The 20,672-nt window shown below is 44.0% G+C and overlaps 1 protein-coding gene across 1 annotated transcript in view; it reads left to right on the forward strand.

Moving 5' to 3' along the window:
- Positions 1 to 20,672, forward strand: part of RABGAP1L (RAB GTPase activating protein 1 like) — a 570,078-nt gene that overhangs the window by 450,212 nt on the left and 99,194 nt on the right.

Consider the following 20,672-nt stretch of genomic DNA (forward strand, 5'->3'; position numbering starts at 1 on the left):
GAACACCACTAACTCCAATTTACTTCTGCATTTGAACAAAGATTGACAGTTATTCTTCAAAGTGACTGCACATGTCTATTCCACTGTAGGTGAATATGCACTTAGTGAATGTATGTCGGAGATTTTTTCGCTCAACAGAGCCTGTCAGGGTGGCTCAGGTGCTCTCTGCTGCTGTGCGCCATTCTGTACAGGTATAAATGTTGGAGCCACCCCAACCCTTCTCAGTTCCTTCTAACTGCCCATGACAATTGTTGGAATGGATTCAGTCTTGCTACTGCAAGTTCTTACCTCATTCCAGTGTAAATTATACCCATTTTCTTAGAAATAGTAATGAGTTAGGGTTAGTTGTAAGTTTCTGCAGTTTAGGATTGTATATCAACAGGCATTTCTAGGTCGGTATGATTTCACCTTGTAGAATAACATGTTGAAGTTTAAGGACAGGTTACAAGACGGCTGGAGGCAGGACTTAAATGTGATGGTGGACAAGGGCAAGCTGGTGGCCAGAACAACTCTTCAAGCTGACTTGGATGCAGCTGACTCATCAGCTGAAGTCATGGTATCTGCCATATCTTATGAAGAGATGTTTGTGGCTGCAGTCTTCTGGTCTCCCTCCAGAGGTTCAGGAGACCATCCAAGACCTCCCATTTGTAGGGCCTTCCCTTTTATCAGATAGGTGCTGTAGCCTAAAGGATTCAAGACACTGAAGTTGCTTGGAAGTTACATGATGGTGATGAAAAGGAAGCAGTTCTGCCCACAGCAGACCCACAGATTTCCAGGCTTTATATCTCAGACCCAGAAATTACAGGAGGTGACCACTGCCACCCTCCTCTTCTGCAGGCTCGGCTTCCCCCATCTAGTGACTTAGTCCAAAGAAGTGTTGGTCAAGGACAGACTGCCTGTCCCCAGAGTGCCATCTGCTCCTACCCCTGCCCCCATTTGCCCACTATTTACCCTACTTCCTAAGTGCTTGGTCCCACATCATTTCAGTTCAATGGGTCTTAAGCATGGTGCATTTGGGATTCACCCACCAATTTGTTTCTTTTCCCTCTTCCCAATCCCCCTCTCCCTCTCTCTTCAGGGACCACTCTCAAGACCATTCTTCAACAGGAGGTCCAATCTCTTCTTCAAATGGGGGCAGTAGAGGAAGTTACTCTCTTCTTCAGGGGGAGGGGTTTTTAATCCTGCTCTTTTCTTAGTCTGAAAGCAAAAGGTGGTCTCAGGCCTCTCTTAAATCTAAGAGAGTTAAACAAGTTCCTGAAGAAAATAAACTTTTGCCTGGTTATTCTAGCTTCCATTATTCCTTCCTTGGAGCAAGGAGACTGGTATGCTGACCTCAGCTTGAAAGATGCTTATTTCCATGTGGTAATCCACCAGAACCACCAGAAGTTTCTCAAGTTCATGGTAAAGGGTATCCACTACCAATTTACTGTGCTTCCATTCAGACTGTTGGAAGCTCCTTGCGTTTTCACAGAATGCATGGCAATGGTAGCAGCATTTCTTTGAAGGGTCGGGGTATGTGTTTTCCCTTACCTGGATGACTGGCTGGTGAGAGGCCAGTCTAAGTCTCAGGTTCCGGCCAGTGCAGCCATTATCTGGTCTACCTTTGATGTGCTGGGGCTCTAGTCAGCTTGGACAAATCAATTCTGAAACCAGTACAGCAAATAAAATTTATCAGAGCAGTCCTGGACTCTACAAAAGTCAAAGCTTTTCTGCCACAATCAAGATTTGAAATGCTACGGAGTTTAGTTCTGCAACTAAAAGCACATCCTGTCACCTGAGAGTGCAGTTGCCTTGGACACATGGCAGTGTGTACTTATGCACAGAGTGACGCACACCAAACTGCATTTCAGAAAGCTATACGGGTGGCTAGCTTCAGTGTATTTCCTGAGCCGCCATCATCTAGACATGATGGCGCAAGAACCACTGCTAATCTTGTCATCTCTGGACTGGTGGAGAGACCCTCTGAAAGTTTGTGGGGCATCCCCACTGCTCCCCTGCGACCAGCGCACTCTTTAGATGCATCATCACTGGATTAGGGAGTATATATGGGGTCACTGCAGACTCAAGGTCAGTGATCTTCCCAAGATCTAAAGGCTCATATAAATGTCAGAGAATTGCAAGCTGTCCATCTTGTTTATTGGGCCTCCCTTCCACATATTAAGGGAAAAAATCTGCTAGTGTTAACAGACAACATGGCCATCATGTTTTATGTAAACAGACAAGGATGAGCACATTCCATTTGGTTTTACGTGGAGTTCTGCATAGCCAACTCTGTTCACGTCAGAGCAGCTTCTCTTCCAGGGGTGCAGAATATGCTGGCAGATCAATTGATCAAGTCCTTGTCAAATGGTCACATCATCCAGACTTGGCCAGGTCCATCTTCTGACTGGGGCACTCCCCAAATGGACCTGGTTGCAGCAAGAACCAAGGGAAAGTGTCATCAGTTCTATTCCCAAGGAGGTCACAGCCCGATTTGTTGACCGATGCATTCTTGTTGTCCTGGAAGAACACCTTACTGTATGCCTTCCCTCCAATCCTGTTACTGCCCAGAGTCTTGTCTGAGATCAAATGAGACTAGTGTGGCATCGGCAGCGCTGGTTCTCGACCCTGATAACCTTGTCAGTCAGACCTACATTATCTCACCCGCTGAATCCAGACATAATTTCCTGGGACCATGGCCGCCTCTTCCACCCCAACCTGTGGGCCCTCCACATGACAGAATGGATGCTTCATGGCTAACACTGTTAGAAAGGACTTGCTCCAAGAACATGAAAGAAGTACTTCTAAATAATAGAAAATCTTCAACTAAGAGTAATAACCTGGCTAAATGGAAGTGTTTTTCCATCTAGACCTACCAGAAAGTTGTTCCTCTGAAGCGAGTCCCCATCCATCACATGTTGGGCTATCTTCTGTACTTGAAACATCAAGATCTAGCAGTTAGCTCTGTCAAAGTTCATCTGGCAATTATCTCTGCTTTCCACTCAGCTATGTATAACAGATCTCTTTTTTCCAGTCGCATCCTACATGTACAAGAACTTATCCACCCATGGGATCTGAATCTCCTATTAGCAAAGTTAATAGGACCACCCTTTGAACCATTGAAGACTCGTTCTCTATTCAACGTCTCTGTTAAAGTGTTGTTTTTTATTGCAACTACCTCAGTTAGAAGAGTGGGCGAGTTGAGAGGTCTGGTATCAGGGCCTCCTGTAAGGTCTTTTTTAAGAACAAGGTTTACCTTTGCCCTCACCCTAAGTACCTGACAAAAGCTGTTTCCAAATTTCACATTAATCAGGCAATCTGTTTGCCAACTTTCTTCCAGTAGCCTCATGCTCATAGAGATGAAGAAAAGCTCCACTCTTTAGATGTCAGAAGAGCTTCAGCTTTTTACCTAGACCAGACGAAATCATTTAGGTCATCGTCACAATTGTTTGTCACAGCAGTGGACAGAATGAAAGATCACTTGGTATCCTCTCAGAGGATTTTCTCTTGGATTTCTTTGTATATATGTTTATGTTGCCAGTTGGCTCATGTCATTCCACCGGCTAGTATGCTAGCACATTCAGCAAGGGCATACGCACAACTATGGCTTTCCTGGGACAATTGCTACTCTGGACATGGTCATCCGTCCTCTCACTTGCTTCTCATTACACTAGAGCTCTTCAATCCAGGAACAATGACAGATTGGGGCATGTTGTTCTACAATCACTGTTCAGATAGACTCCAGGTCCACCTCCAGATTGATCTGCTTGTAAATCACCTCCAGTGGAATGGACCTGTGCAATCACTCAAAGAAGAAGAAACAGTTACTTGCCTTTCCATAACTGTTGTTTTTTGAGATGTGTTGCACATTTTCATTCCATGACCCACCCCTCTCTATTGGAGTCTATGCAGTAGAAAGAAACTGAGGGGGATCAAGGGCAGCTCCACCCTTTATACCTGCATGCAGTGGCACATGCCAGCAGAGGATGCTTGAACCACCCCAATGGGTATTGCTGAAGGAGAAAATCTTTGACAACCATGCGCTGGGCATGGACATGTGCAATGCATCATGAAGAACAACAGTTACAGAAAGGTAGGTAACCATTTCTGTTTCACATTGGTTGACTATTTTTAGTTGCGCAAAGACAAGGTTTGTACAGTGAACATAAAGTTGAGACTAAAGTCCCTTTTACTTGTCACCTCTGCTTGGACTTGAATCCTTCCCTTCAGAGATGAAAGTATGGGAGGGAAAGGCTTAAAAGGTTAAGCTTCAGGTTTGACATACTTATATTCAGTCAGACCACAGTTCAAATCCTGGTTTGAATAATTTGAGGCCTGGTTTCTGCTGAGCTAAATAAATTGATTTCTATGCTGTTTACTTTGTATGCATTTTTCAGAGACCTTAAATATAGAAGTGCCTTAGCTCTGGGTTGACATCATAGCGATTTGTATGGCACTTTTTGTAAGAGAAAGTATTTGTCCATTTTCTTAGGCCCAGATTTCCCTCACATTGCTCTTGTGCAATTTATTGCATGCCAGCTGATTGTATTTGAGTGATTTTGTGAATTATTTTGGAATCATTCAATGCAGAAGGTGTAAGTATATTAATGATGCTGTTATTAACTTACTGTGTCAGATACGGTTTTGTTATTATTACCACCCAATCTGATGACTGTTGTGATTTTGGCTACATATGCGTAATAAGAGTCATATTTTTTTTCAGACTTAGAATGGCTTTCACTCTCTTTGGTAAATTAAATCTGTGCAGAGTATGGATTTCTCAGCATACTCATGCCATGTCAATTTTTCTTCCAGTCAGTTCATTATTCTTTTAAAGGATTTTGCATTAAAATCTTTTGTCATTCATTGTTTTTGTACTCCTGCAGCTTTTCTAGCTGAGTGCCTATTTGCTGGTATGCAGCCAAAGCTATTAGCCTATTCTGAAGTTAAAAATTGTTATAAAGTTTTGCATCACACATAAATGCAATCCCCAAACTAGTAGAAATTACCAAAAAAGCACCATGTAGTATGTCTTCAAATTAATTATTCTTAGAATAGTTAATCCTAGTTTAAAAAAAATAAATTTCAATAGAGTACAAATTTTATTTTGTATATAGGGACATCTTTTATATCTGTTGGGATAGCAAACTGTATCTTTAAATGATTCACAACATTAATTAATACAAGATAATATTATGGTATACATTACAAGAAACAGTGATGTTTGGTGAATAGATGAAAGCAGTCTGCCAAAAGACCAATAACAGAGGGAAAGAGGAATTAGGAGGGATAAGCAAGGGAGAACAGATACGACCTGTGAAAAAGGGAGAGCAATCAAATGAAGCAGACATGCGGAGGTGTGCTTTTCCAAATAGCAAGAGCTGCAGAAAGGAATGTTCTTTCATGAAAGGTAGCCATATTGTGCAGAGAAATGGAGCCCAATACTAGTTTAGCAAGGGAGGAGGAAACCAAATCTGTGAGGTCGACACTAGCAAGAGCATGAGGTCCTTTTAAAACAGAGAAGGGAATTCTGAACTAAATTCCAAAATGAATTAGAAGTCTGAGTTGTTTGAAGGTGTGATGTGGACACACTTGTTTATTATATGTATAAGAAGGCAGAAAGTAGAATTCTGCACATACTGGAATTTGAAGGGTGAGATGAAGGCACAACTTAGTTCAGCAGAGGTGGAATCAAGGCACTGTCCTACTTAGGCTATGTTGCAGAGGTATGCACATCCAGATAGGTAGTGATGGAGGGAATGGAAGGACAACTCAAGGTTAAGAATGATGCCGAGTTCATCGGCAGTGGAGGGAAATGGAATTAAATTAAAAGAAAAATGTCAATTTAGATTTAGTGTCACAGGCTGGCAGTGTGTGTGTGAAACACCCCACACCATCTTGTTAGAAGGTATTATTCCTGTGAAGGAATGTTATGTGGGTTCTGCTGACTCACTGAAGCAAGTGGTTCATTAGCTTACTCAAACATAAGAGAAGTGGGCGGGGATCTAGCAATCCTGTTAAAGGAAGCCTAGGAGCAGCCAAGCCTGGTGAAAAGATTTCAGCTGAACTTCACTTATCATTAATTTCTTCTTTGAGAGATGGCATATGTGCATTCCACTCTTGGGTTGGTGTGCCCAGCCTACATCCATCAGAAACTTTTTCTCTTAGCAGTACCCATTGGGCAGCTCAAGCTCCCCCCTGCTGCTGTGCACCACCATTTGCAGTTATAAAGGGAAGAGCTGCCTCTAACCCCCCTCAGTTCTTTTTTAGCACCCATAAGTCATTGGAACTCTGTTCAATACCAGAACAGTGCTCGCTCGCTCTCTCTCTCTCTCTCTGTAAATAGTGTGTGTGTGTGTGTGTGTGTATATACATACACGCTAACTATAGTTGAACGGTGAGATGAAGGCACAACTTAGTTCAGCAGAGGTGGAATCAAGGCACTGTCCTACTTAGGCTATGTTGCAGAGGTATGCACATCCAGATAGGTAGTGACCAACTATATGTGTGTATACATAAACACACACATATAGTTGGTCTAGTCTTCAGTATAGTTAGGATAGTTAGTAAGTTTTAGATATGTTTAAACAAACAGCAAAGAGTCCTGTGGCACCTTATAGACTAACAGACGTATTGGAGCATAAGCTTTCATGGGTGAATACCCACTTCGTCGGATGCATGTTTCAGATTTGCTGTTTTCCCCATTAGGGTGGTTTCCTATTCACAAAACAAAGTTTCGTCACCAGGCTTCAAGCCGTGCGCTTCTTGCTTAAGGTTGATGCTAGTGAGCAACCGCACACATAAAGGGGTGGTGTCAGATTTGCAGAGTTCAGACCTACAGTGAAGGAGGACAGAGTGGCTAGGCTGAAATTCCTGCTGATGGAGGTGGCGCTCAGTTCACTGTTGGAGCCGTCCTGATCTGATTCATGGAATCATGGAATCATAGATTATTAGGGTTGGAAGGGACCTCAAGAGATCATCTAGTCCAAACCCCTGCTCAAAGGAGGACCATCCCCAAATGGCCTCCTTAAGGATTGAACTCACAACCCTGGCCTTGATTCGATGCCAAATGCTGTAGCTTCAGTGAGAAACTTGCCTCCAGCTTTAGCAGAATCTCAGCACCATTCTCTCTCGCCTGTACCAAGGAAGAAATACAAAACTTCCAGTGAGATCCCAGCTAGGGGAAGATCTCCACCCTCTAAGTCTGTTGTGAGTTGAGTACAGTGCACCTGAAACCTAAGCATTCTTTATTCAAATCAGTGCCTAAGTTGGCTCAGTCGGCTCTGGCGCCATAAGGAGCACTGTTGAACCTGACGCCGGAAGCAGCATCATCAACTTCTTCAGCACTGGAACAAGAGATCCTCTTGGTGCTGACTATGTCGGAGGTATTTGTGGCAGCAGGAAATCTGCTGTGCTTGTTGGTGCTGGTATCTCCTTCCTTAAGGAGTCCGATCCCTTGGCACTGACGCCACATCCACCATTGATTCAACTTTCAGTTTCACAGTTGCCTGCTTCTGGGACACACGGGCCCTTGGTACAATCCAAGAGGAAGCCTGCAAGGATTGCAGTGCACCCCCTATCACCAGGCTCTCAGCACCGGTCCCCAGACTGACTAGATCAGCCCCATTATGGTCAGGAGAAGGGGAATATTTGTTGTTGGACTCTGAGGTGGGCTCTTACATCTCACAACCCTGAAGCAGGACCCACTGCTCTAAGATCCTCTTTGTCAATCTAATACTGTGACTCTTCAATAGGATCTGCTGTGGGAATGTGGTCAGGACAGTGGGGCCCTGCCCTGTATTAGTGGCTATTTTGGACCCTGGAGAGTTCCCCCAGCTTCCAGATCTTTCCCATACAGTGCATACTCAGTGCCTTCATCTAGGAGGGCAGAGTCTGCTCACTGAGCAGTTCGGTCCCCAGAGTCTGGTACCAAGCAGGTATTGAGCATCAAGAAGAGGTTCCAGGACCTGAGCAAAAGCTGGTAGAAGAGATTCTACCACCTCCAGTCTTTCCCTCCTCTTTGCCCACTCCAGATGAGGCTGTTTCATTGACGACAACTCCACCCCATCCTGATGATTTTAATGTTTATCAGAAGTTATTAAGGAGAGTGGCTGCAGACTGAGGTGTACAGGTTGAAGAGGTTAGAGAGTCCTCACTTTGCCTGGCTGACATTTTATCATCTGTGGGTCTCTTTCCAAGGTAGCTCTGCCAATTTATGAGGCAATACCAGAGCCTACGGCAGACTCCATCCTCTTTGCCTCCCACCACTACCAGGGCAGAAAGAAAGTACTATGTATTCTCCCAAGGTTTTGAGTACCTTTATACTCACCCACCTCTGGGCTTATTAGTTGTCACAGCAGCTAATCAGAGTGATGGAGCACCAGGCTGCCACTTCCCCAAATCAAAACATGCAATGAGGTTGGATTTATTCATCGGAAAGATTTATTCAACGAGAATTTGCAGCTGCATATTGTTAACCAACAGGCTCTGTTGGGGCAATGTGATTTTAATTTGTGGGACTCCATGAAAAAGTTCGGGGAGCTTCTCCCAGAGAACAGTAGGGAGGAATTCTCTTCTTTGGTCAATGAGGGCAGATCAGTTGTGAGAACTGTGTTGTAGGTGTGGCTGGACGCAGCAAAGTCAGCAGCTAGAACCCTGGCTTCTGCAGCTGCCATACATAGATCATCCTGGTTGCAGTCTTCGGGCCTTCCCTGGGCAGTCCAGAATACTGTTCAGGACCTGCCATCTGAAAGTCCTTCTGTGATTCCCAGACCAAACAAACAGCAAGCTCCATGGACTTAAGGACACTAAAGCCACCTTGAAGTCCATAGGTCAGTAACATCTGCCCTGTCAGGAAGCACTTTCAGCCCCAGCATATGCACCAATATTCCGTTCATCCGCCTCAACAAGGACCTGTCAAAAAAGAGGTCCAGGGGTGATAGGTGTAGGCCTCCCTCTCCTGCTGTTTTGTACCAGCTCCAGACCCATCAAGACACCCAGGAAGTGCAAAGTGGTCATTTTGATGGGCTAGTCAAGGTCAGCATGAGAGTCTCCATCTCTCTAGACCAAAACTCTCTCATCTTCACAAGCCATATGTCCCACTTCCACAGTGCTTGGTCCCCAGTTACTTCAGGCCAATGGATCTAGAGCACTGTGGAAGTGGGATATACTCTCCAGGTTTGCTTCTACTCCTCCCTCCCCATCCCTCTTCAGAGTCCACTTTAACAAGAAACTCCTTATCCAGGAAGAAAAATTGGTTCTTCGCTTAGGAGCCATAGAGGAGGTTCCAGGTGGTTTCAGAGGGAAGGGATTTTATTCCTGATATTTCCTAATCCCAAAAGTGAAGGTGAGGGAGGGTGGGTCTCAGACCAGTTATAGACCTGCATCAAGCTAACAGATTCTTAAAAAGATAAAGGTCACATGGTCACCCTAGCTTCTATTATCCCTTCCCTGGATCCTGGGGACTGGTATGCTGTTCTTAATTTAAAAGATGTCTACTCCCATGTGGCAGTCAATCCAGCTCAAAAGAAGTACCCCAGTTTCTGGTAAGTCAAAAGCATTACCAGTTCACTGTATTGCCTTTCAGCCTGTGAGCAGCTCCCCGGGTCTTTTCAAAAGTAATGGCAATAGTAGCTACCTTCCTCCAAAGATTGGGAGTTCAGGTTTACCCCCAACAACTGGCTGGTCAGGGGCCAGTCCAGACTGCAAGTACATAACATTGTTGCTCTGATTCGGTCAATGTTCAATGTTTAGGGACTGTTAATCAACACAGAAAAATCTTTCCTCTCCCTGGTCCAGAGGATATACGGTTCATAGGGGCAGTACTGCACTCATCTCAAGTGAGTGCCTTTCTTCCAGACTCCAAGTTCCAGGCCATCTGATCAATTGTTATATGTTTGACAGTTCACCCAGTCACAACAGCACAAAACTGTTGGAGGCTTCTAAGTCACATGGCCTATTGCACCTACATGTACTCTTGCACCTGGTTCAATATGCCAAACTGTGCCTCAGAACTATGCAGGGCTGGCTGTTATCAGCCTACTCGCCAAGCTGCCCTCAGTTAGACTTAATGATAAGAGTATCCTCCCAGGGCCTCACATAGATTGGTGGACAAACTCAGCCAATGTATGTGTAGGCATTCTGTGTGCCCGCCCACAACTGACTCTCACTAGTGACAGATGCTTCTGCTGTGGGATGGGGAGCTAACCTGAGTTCTCTGCCATGCCGACACAAGGTCGGTGGTCCTTAGAAGACTTAGCTTTTCACATCAGTGTCAGAGAACTGAAAGCTTTGAGACTGGCATTCCAAGTATTTCTATTGCAACTCAGTGGAAGCAGCCTGCTAGTCTTCACAGATAATGCAGCTGCAATGTTTTACCTCAACAAACATGGGAGAGCCTGCAGTTCTCCACTCTGTCAGGAAGACGCTTTACTGTGGGAGCTCTGTATTGCCTATTGGATAAATCTAGAAGCATCTTCTCTGCCAGGCATACAGAACAGCATAGAAGACCACCTGAGCAGATTGTTTGAGTCACCACAAATGGTGTCTCTGCCCAGATGTGGCCAGATACATCTTCCATTCCCTTTTGAGACAGACACTTAATGAACACTGTTCATAGAATTGTTACTCTACAGAGGACTTCAGAGCTACTTCTTCCTTAGTTTCTGCCAATCAAGGGCAAATAGGAGAATAGTTTAGAGCCACTGCATGCTTTGCTGCTCCCGTTTATATCAGTTTTAGCCTTTCTCGGCAGAAATCACTGATAATTGTGTCTGGGCTATTGGCCAAATAAGTTAACTGTCAGCTGGGACAAGTTTCTCTCAGCTTTTGAGGAGAGAGGTAAGTAACCCATCCACTGAGATATTGTGTGATAGACCCAGATAGTTTTTATTTCATATGCCACAATGTATAAATGAGACTGGACACCCCTGATTTGGAAGATTTATACATGATATTTAAAAGCAATTATTTCCTTTCTCTGTAGCTGGTCGCTTCAGATGAGTAAGAGCAAGCATAGTTGTTTTTCAGACCACACTGATATTTTAAGAACCTGTCATCTTGCCTGGAGCTATGACAGTGAGAAACGTGCTAGTGAGTGACAGGACATTGTGGGCAATAGTGATGAAATTTCTGAGATGAGAAATACTATATTAGCTGCCCCATTGTTACCAGCTCAGCCCCTTTATTTGCTGCTGTGTATGTTGTTAACACCCAGAGTCTGTCTCAGATTGTGCTACCGTTGTTGCCAGCTTCAGTGCAAAAATGGAAGCAGTTAATTCAAAAAATACTTCGCAGGACAAATGCTTTGTTAGAACTCATGACAAATCTGTTACTCTCACTGAGGTGTATGAGATGGTCACTATCAAATTTATTTAATTTTTAGCAGTAGCAAAGAACAGTTTCTGGATATTTTCTTTGAGATGCAAGTTCACTTTTGTTGAAATTCCCAAAATATTTCAGTGTTTTGTGGTTTTATTGGGCAAGCACTAGGGGCTGTGGGAGAGCCGTGAATTTCACGATTGAAATATGGACCAGCAGTAAAAGAATCTGATATGTATCTTAATGCTCTTTAGCTCCTCTGCCATCATCCACTGTAAGCATTGAAAGTCTTACAGTAGAACCTCAGAGTTACGAACAGACAGAACAACCACACATCTCATTTGGAACTGGAAGTACACAGTCAGGTAGCAACGGAGACCAAAAAAAGCGTGTTGTTGCAGGTTTCCTTTAGTGCCAAAACATCAATTTTCTGAGTGTTTTGAAATGTACATAAAGGATTCTCTGCTCCCTTGCTTCTTGCACCTTTGAAAAATGAGTATAAAATGCTGCTATTCAGCATTTTACTGCCACTTTGCCTAGGCCTAAGTTATTGTAAAGGGGCAAGGTGGGAGAATCTGGCCCGGAATGTCCACTAAAAGAAATGAGTTCATTTTCCCCAGAATGAAATTCCTTTCAGGATCCACAGAGTATAAGCAGCAAACTGACTTTTTTTTAAACAAGATCATGCATCTGCCCTGAGAGAGAGACTGTGTGTTTTACTAATACTGAATTGGAAAGTGGCTATGTCGATAAATCAAACAAATATGGTTCTCTTTGAATCTCAGAGTGTAAATGCCATGGAGCATTTTCTGTAAATTGCTAAACCAGTGATTAACAGGACTGTTTCTAAATACACCCAATGCCCTCTGTAGTTGTACCCAAAAGGATAATTGGAAAATACACTGACCTTTGAAACTAACATGAGCAAAGTTGTTTTATTCCTTGATCTTAAAAATGTATTATATAAAACAATACTGAAGATTACTTGGAGACAGATTGCATGACTAGTACCTTACATTTACACAGCCAGTTCTTTGATTGTCTTACATTTTGAAGTGTTCCAAATGGCCCAGTCCGAAACATATGTGAAAAGTGAGGTTGCTGTTAATGGCGCAAGCTCTTTTTAAAGTTTTATTTCCTACGTTCTTGTTTTTAATCAGTGCTGCTCTTAGTGCTTTCTCATCCTAGTAGCACAAATGTGAGAAATGCGTAACTGCTGAAAATACCTTAACATTTCAGTGAATTAATCATTTGGCCCCCTTATCCTCCATCTTCAATATCATGGCTAGAAAGTAGCATAACAGGCTGCTAAGGTCCCTTCATTAGTTTTTGAGAGATGACTCTCAAACTGTCCTGAGGAAACCAAAAGTGAATGTAACTATCTCCAGGGCAGCTAAGAGAAATACCATCTCCTTGGAATCTGGGCACAACAGCTGAGGTCACCTTCAGCAGAACAACAGAAGCTCCTCTGAAGAGGATTTTGGAGGCTCCGCGGTCGTTTTCTGTAGGGAGAAAAGCCATGTTGCCTAAGTTTCAGCAACAGCCATCAGATGGCTACAGAAACTGACCAAATCTTTGGATGCCAGGGACCCATCAGTCAAACTTGGCCATGACTTTGTGCTACCTTGTTCTGGTCTCATCTTTCTTCCACATTGTCACATAGAAATATCATCTGGGTGCCTTGTGGTGTGGGAGCTAGTATTCAGACACTGGGTAAATGCTTATAATAGATGGAATGTCTTATCTGGAGAGGAATTCAAATGGCTCCAGCAATCACTGACAAGTATAAAGATTCAAGGTCGCCCTCAGTGCTGAGCCCTTTATGTTGTTCATCTTTGCCATTTATGTTATGTCTAATGTCCTGCTTGGGACTTGGGGCCTCTCCTGCATTCCAGTTATTCTGAGACTAAATAACAGACCTGAAAGCAGGGCCACAACTGTGCCAAGTCATGATTTTACCACGAGATTTTCGAGAGTGAATGTTTTTCTTAAAACTGCAGCTTCTGGAGTCATGTTAATACATGAGAATCTCAGCTTTCAGTGTTTATTTTTGAAAGTAGGTTTCTAGCCCTCATGATTTCATAGAAAAGCTTGAAAATATGAACCCTGAAGGTTCAATAACCAGAAAACAAATAAAAAGAAACCCACTTTTTTTAAAGCCCACTTTAAGCCTGATTCCTGGTTTTTGAATGCTCTGAGTTGTCAGTACTAGTTGTGCACTTGGGAAGAAAATGACAAGTTACCATTTGTCTAAACACGGGTAGAGTCTCTCAGACTGAGATCGATCTTCATTCTAGGATTCAAAAAGAGACTGCCCTAGACACAGTGAAACCAAACACAGTCATAACTTTAAAACAAGTCGGAAAGCACAGGCACCACTCTGTGTCTTGAGGATAGTTTGGCAAAAATAGAGAAGCTATGAAGACTGTGTGTAAAGTGTGATGGAGGCTGTCTTATTCACTTAGGGTGTGTCCCTAGCAGTGACTTACCACCAGGTCTGGAGCACATTAATTGGCATTAAGTATGACGGTTCTGGATTTGAATGGTTCACTAGTTAGGAGCTCACTAATGATTAGGGTCAGTGGAAATTTGCAAGAAATACTACTGTTTTTTTAGGCAATTGTGGGATAATATCCATGCATTTGGGGGACACTTTGGAGGTAACTTGTACTACGTTATTAGATTTGTAGAAATTCTTACATAATTCTGCATCTAGACAGCTCATACATGTTACATGATTCCAATGTCAGCATACACCTAAACAGCCAATAGCAAATTTGGCTTATGTATTTGCCCTACATTTGTGGAACCTAAGACATGATTTATTTTGTTCCAAACTTTAAGAGGCTAGGCACTATCAGGCCTGCAGACTGTGGGGGGAGGGGAGCAGGCAATTGCCCAGGGACCTGGGTGATTTAAAAGGGCCGGGGGCTGGCATCAGCACAGCAGGGCTAAGGCAGGCTTCCTGCCCACCCTTGCTCCATACTGCTCCCGGAAGCGGCTGAAAGTGCGTCCCTGAAGCCTGGGGAGGAGGTCTCCATGCACTGCTTCTGCCCTGAGTGCCGACTCCACAGCTCCCATTGGCCAGGAACTGCAGCCAATGGGAGCTGTGGGGGCGGTGCCTGCGGGCAGCGGTGTACAGAGGCTTCCTGGGCCCCCCGCCTAGGAGCTGCTGCAAGAGGGGTGTGCCAGTCGCTTTCAGGAGCCACCCAAGGTAAATGCCGACCCTCTGACTCACTCCTGCACCCCAACCCCCTGCCCCAGCCTAGAGCCCAAACTCCCTACCAGAACCTGCACCCCTCACCCCCTCCTTCACCAAAACTCCTACCCAGAACCTGCACCCCACAGCCCAACCTCCTCCCCAGCCTGGTGAAAGTGAGTGAGGGTGGGGGAGAGCAAGCGATGGAGGGAGAGGGGATGGAATGAGCAGGGGGAGGGGCCTCAGGGAAGGGGTGGTGCAAAGGTCTTTGTGTGATTAGATAGTTGGTAACCCTTCTGGGCAGGCATGTGGAAGCCCTGGCCATGCCAGAAGAGCGTGCCCAGCAATGCAGCCGGCAGCTTGCTTGGCATCAGCCAGCGCAGGTGCAGCACCACTCAAATGTCAGGTGGACTGCGTCTGCACCAGTGCAGCTTGTGCATGCATGGGGGCCCATCGACTATTCTGCCCTGGAGCCCAGAATTGCTGCCAGTGGGCCTGGGCACTGTAAAGTTATCTGATCAGAATCTAAGGGCAAAGTACAGTCTTGTTTACAGCTGAATTTGCCAGGCAGAACAAGGTAAATGAAGGCCCCAGTTGCTCATTCTCCCAGTAGGATGTAAGATACTATGGGAGAAGGAGGATTTTTCACTTTTGTTTCCTGCTATTTTCCCAGTCCATTACAGTTACCCTACCAGAAGAAGGTAACAGTAGTCAGATATCTTGCCTCTGGCAATGGCCTGTTCTATATGGAAGGGAAGCACCTTCCATAATGTGTCTGGCCAAGTCTATAAAATAGTTGGAGGGGATGGAATTTTCTTCCTGATCTCAGCTAGCCATTCATTTATAACCTCCAGCATGAGGAATGAGATCCTTTCTAATTGCTATACTGCTGAATCTGATTGAAGATACTCTTCTTATTCATATGTTGTTTATCTCTTTTTGAGTCTTACTAAGCTATTCAAATGTTAATGGCAATTAATCATTGGAACATTGGAATTACCAAGGGAAGTGGTGGCATATCCGTCTTTTCATGTCTTTAGAACAAAATTGAATTCCCTTTTGGAAAATATGCTTTAACCAAAACACAAGTTATACTTTAATCAAACACAGGTAATTGGGCTCAATACAGGAGGTTAAGAATAGATGATATAATTGTCCCTTCTGGCCTTCAACTCTATGAGCTTGCTTTCCTGCAGTTTAAACATATTGATTAATGTCTGCTCTTCTTCCTTTGCATAGCTCACATATGACAGCTGGCTTCTCTTCTAATCCCTCCTCACCCTCTTCTCAGTGGGAGGAAAGACTTGGTAATAGCAGCACATTAAAACCCTGATGAGAGCAGCCCCATCGAACTTTGTAACTGTTTTTTCCATCCACACTTCAGAGCAAGTAAGGTTCTCCCATTGGATTGGTAGTATAAGAGGACAGAGTGCTGCTCTCACCACCTTACATGAACAGCAGCTGACAGGTTCAACAAAATTGTGGCTTTTTCTATATGAAACAGTTACCCAAACTCTTGTCACAGGTGCATGTTAACAAGGTGATCTGTGCATCCTGTGAATAACCTTAGCTCTGCCTTGAGGCCAGACCTTTGTGGTACATAGCTAATAGTCTTACTAGTTGAGCCAAAATGAACAAACTAAGCTAGTAGCGACTATGCTAAACTTGTTTCAACTGGAAATTGTTCTTTACGTAGCTTAAAACAACATTCATTAATAACGTTGCTACTTAAATAGTTCCAACTAGCCTTTGAAGCTAACACCTAAGCAAATACTCACCAGCAACTGCACACCATACAACATAAACACTAACCCAGGAACCTGTCCTTGCAAGTGACACCATCATAGTACCTAACCACATCAGCCACGCCATCAAGAGCTCGTTCACCTGCACATCTACCAATGTGATACGTGCCATCATGTGCCAGCAATGCCCCTCTACTAGGTACATTGGCCAAACCGGACAGTCTCTACGCAAAAGAATAAGTGGACACAAATCTGACATCAGGAATCATAACATTGAAAAACCAGTGGGAGAACACTTCAACCTCTCTAACCATTCAGTGACAGACTTGAAGGTGGCAATTTTGCAACAAAAAAACTTCAAAAACAGACTCCAAAGAGAGACCGCTGAACTCGAAGAGAGACTGGGAATGGTTAGGTCATTACATTAATTCCCCAAGTTAAGTTCTCCTCACCCCTTCTATGGGTCATCTCTATTATCACTTCAAAGGTTTTGGGGTTTTTTTCCTCCTGCTGATGATAGCTTATCTCAGTTGGTTGGACTCTTACAGTTGGCATGGCTACTTCCACCTTTTCATGTTCTCTGTATGTATAAATATCTTCTTTTTGTGTGTTCCATTCCATGCATCCAAAGAAGTGGACTGTAGCCCATGAAAGCTTATGCTGAAATAAATTTGTTAGTCTCTAAGGTGCCACAAGTTCTCCTGTTCTTTTTGTCTGAGGTGAATGAGTGATAATATTCACACCTTTATTGAAACTGCTCTTTGGCCTGGAAACAGTTTCCTGCTGGGCTGGATTAACAAGTAACCATGCATTGATTTGTGTGTAAGGGAATCTATCTTTGCAATGGGAAGGGCTAGAAATCTTGTTTTTTGCCATGAGACAGGAAAAGCCCACTCAAAACCCAGAAAAAAGTGAAAGAGCTCCTTGTAGAAAGGCTCCAAGGATGCAAGATCTGTTCACTCTCCTGGCTCTGCCAGTGCTGCATCACATTAATTTTCTGACATAAGGAACAGAAAAAAATTGCTCGTTTATTGATTTCTGAAGAAGTCAAATCCAACTGGAGAGAATTGTTTTCAGGCCTATAGGAAGTGCTGCTGTGTCATGTGGGATTTCTTATTAAAAGCTGATTTTCAGTTCCACTTATTATCCGTGTGCTGTTATCTCCAGTTTGCAGAACTGCAATCCTGTCATCATAATAAGGAGGGCCATGTTTTTTACTGCGCACTCTGTTCTATACTTGGGCTACGACTCTGATTCATGATATAGTATCATGCAATGAACAGGCACTTCTGAATATCAGATTGAAGCTCTATAAAAGAAGAGTACTTTTATTGCATAAGCCTCTAGATTCATAATTTCCCTTAACTCAGCTAAGATAGGTCTTTTTTATTAGGATGCCATACATTTATTTCTGCATAAACAAATATATCTGTCTAGCAACATATAATTTATCATACATATTTGCTATTTCTTTGTTTCAAAAAGATGGGATTGCACAGATCAAAGCATCACTGGCGCCCACCAAAGCTGGTGTTTAATTCTGTTGTAGTAGTCTCAACATCAAAAGTGGATCGAAATTAGTTACCAAGAGTCTTCTATTTACAAAATCATTTCTGAACTTGGAGTCCTTTTTCGAGTGCTGGTCCCTATGGGTATTTGCTGTAGCTGTGCATGCACTTCATGTGCCCGGGACCAGACATTCTCTTTGGGCCACACCTACGTCTTGCATTTCGTATGCTGCAATCTGAGTGTATAAATGGTGGTGTGGATTGACCATCTCTCCAGTTCCTTTTTGTCACTAGCTATCGTGTCAAACCAATCTGATAGCTTTCTTTGATAGGATAACGAGTCTTGTGGATAAGGGAGAAGCAGTGGATGTGGTATACCTAGACTTTAGTAAGGCATTTGATACGGTCTCGCATGATATCCTTATCAATAAACTAGGCAAATACAATTTAGATGGGGCTACTATAAGGTGGGTGCATAACTGGCTGGATAACCGTACTCAGAGAGTAGTTTTTAATGGCTCCCAATCCTGCTGGAAAGGTATGACAAGTGGGGTTCCGCAGGGGTCTGTTTTGGGACCGGCTCTGTTCAGTATCTTCATCATCGACTTAGATGTTGGCATAGAAAGTATGCTTATTAAGTTTGCAGACGATACCAAACTGGGAGGGATTGCAACTGCTTTGGAGGACGGGGTCAAAATTCAACATGATCTGGGCAAATTGGAGAAATGGTCTGAGGTAAACCGGATGAATTTCAAAAAGACAAATGCAAAGTGCTCCACTTAGGAAGAAACAATCAGTTTCACACATACAGAATGGGAAGAGACTGTCTAGGAAGGAGTATGGCAGAAAGAGATCTAGGTGTCATAGTGGACCACAAGCTAAATATGAGTCAACAGTGTGATACTGTTGCAAAAAAAGCAAGCGTGATTCTGGGATGCATTAACAGGTGTGTTGTAAACAAGACACGAGAAGTCATTCTTCCGCTCTACTCTGCGCTGGTTAGGCCTCAACTGGAGTATTGTGTCCAGTTCCGGGCACCGCATTTCAAGAAAGATGTGGAGAAATTGGAGAGGGTCCAGAGAAGAGCAACAAGAATGATTAAAGGTCTTGAGAACATGACCTATGAAGGAAGGCTGAAAGAATTGGGTTTATTTAGTTTGGAAAAGAGACGACTGAGAGGGGACATAATAGCAGTTTTCAGGTATCTAAAAGGGTGTCATCAGGAGGAGGGAGAAAACTTGTTCACCTTAGCCTCTAATGATACAACAAGAAGCAATGGGCTTAAACTGCAGCAGAGGAGATTTAGCTTGGACATTAGGAAAAAGTTCCTAACTGTCAGGGTAGTTAAACACTGGAATAAAATTGCCTAGGGAGGTTATGGAATCTCCATCTCTGGAGATATATAAGAGTAGGTTAGATAAATGTCTATCAGGGATGGTCTAGACAGTATTTGGTCCTGCCATGAGGGCTCGATGACCTCTCGAAGTCCCTTTCAGTCCTAGAGTTTATGAATCTATGAATCTGGGACAGAACCCTCCTGTATCCATTAGTCTTCTAACTTCTACTTGATCCATTATCTGTAGATATTGTACATAGTTTTAAGTTTTGTTATTTTACCCGTTGTTTGTTTGTCAGTTAGTGCTTTTAAACAGTAGTTAGTGGAAAGCAAGGGTTTCTGCCCCCCCCCCCATTTCTCCTATGATTAGGTTATTTATGCCCAAAGTCCCAGGCTTCAAAGGTTGCCTTGCCTGCCCTCTGGTCTTCTTGGTAAGCGACGTGCACAAGATCTGCCTCTACTGCTTCAGGGAATCTGATATCCCTTCCAAGTGTGAGATCCACTGCTCCTTCCCCTCTCACATAGGCAATCCTGGGAGTTCAGTCTTCACAGGCACTTGATAGCGGTTTCAATTAGATCTTAATCTGATCCAGGCCCTTCCCATTCACCACAGCATTGAGTGGAGCCTGGAACTGATTGAGCTTGAATGAGAATGTGAAGTCTCCTGCTCTGTAAAGACTGAGCAGCCCTTTGGTGAATGGCCTTCATACATATATTTTAAGCACTCCAAATCCTCATTTGTAATCGATATTTTATTGCTGTAGGCCTCATAGCGCTCAAAGCACAACGTCTTGTCAGTTTCAGCCATGATCCCTAAACACACAAGGTCAAGTAAACAGAACCAATGACCAATGCCACAGAATAGCTCAGGAAAAGAACAACAATTAGGCCTTGGCTACACTTGCGAGTTACAGCGCAATAAAGCAGCCCCGGGCACCCTAGCTTGCTCCCCATCCACACTGGAAAGGCACGTAGAGCAGCTTTGCAGCTATAGCACTGCTGGTACTCCACCTCGGCGAGTAGAATAACGTTGCTGCACCCCCACTGGAGTGCTGCAGTGCCATTGTGAATGAGGTGTTGCATTACTGCACTGTGATCAACCTCCGGAAACTTCCTATAATCCCCTTAAGTCAAGTGGCCACTTTTGTCATTGTTATGAAACCGGCTGCAGGAATGTAGAAATGCCCTTTCAAAGCTCTATTTCGGCTACTTATCAGCTCCGAGGAAAAAGCAAGCATTTACTGTTTGCTGTGAGTGAGTGAGAGAGAGGCGGGGGGTGGGGAGGAGTGTGGTCTGAACTTACAAGACAGCATGCTGACACACTCTCAGCACCCCAAAAACCCACGCCCTCTCCCCACCACATACACACAACACACTCCCTGTCACACTCCACCCTCCCATTTGAAAAGCATGTTGCAGTCACCTGCATGCTGGGATAGCTGCCCATAATGCACCGCTCCCAATGCCGTTGCAAGTATTGCAAATGTGGCCACACGAGTGTGCTTGAAGCTGTCAGTGTGGACAAACTGCAGCACTTTCCCTACTGCGCTCTGCGAAGGCGGATTTAACTCACAGCGCTCTACATC

Source organism: Gopherus evgoodei, chromosome 8, assembly GCF_007399415.2.
Source record: "Gopherus evgoodei ecotype Sinaloan lineage chromosome 8, rGopEvg1_v1.p, whole genome shotgun sequence".
NCBI lineage: Eukaryota > Metazoa > Chordata > Testudines > Testudinidae > Gopherus > Gopherus evgoodei.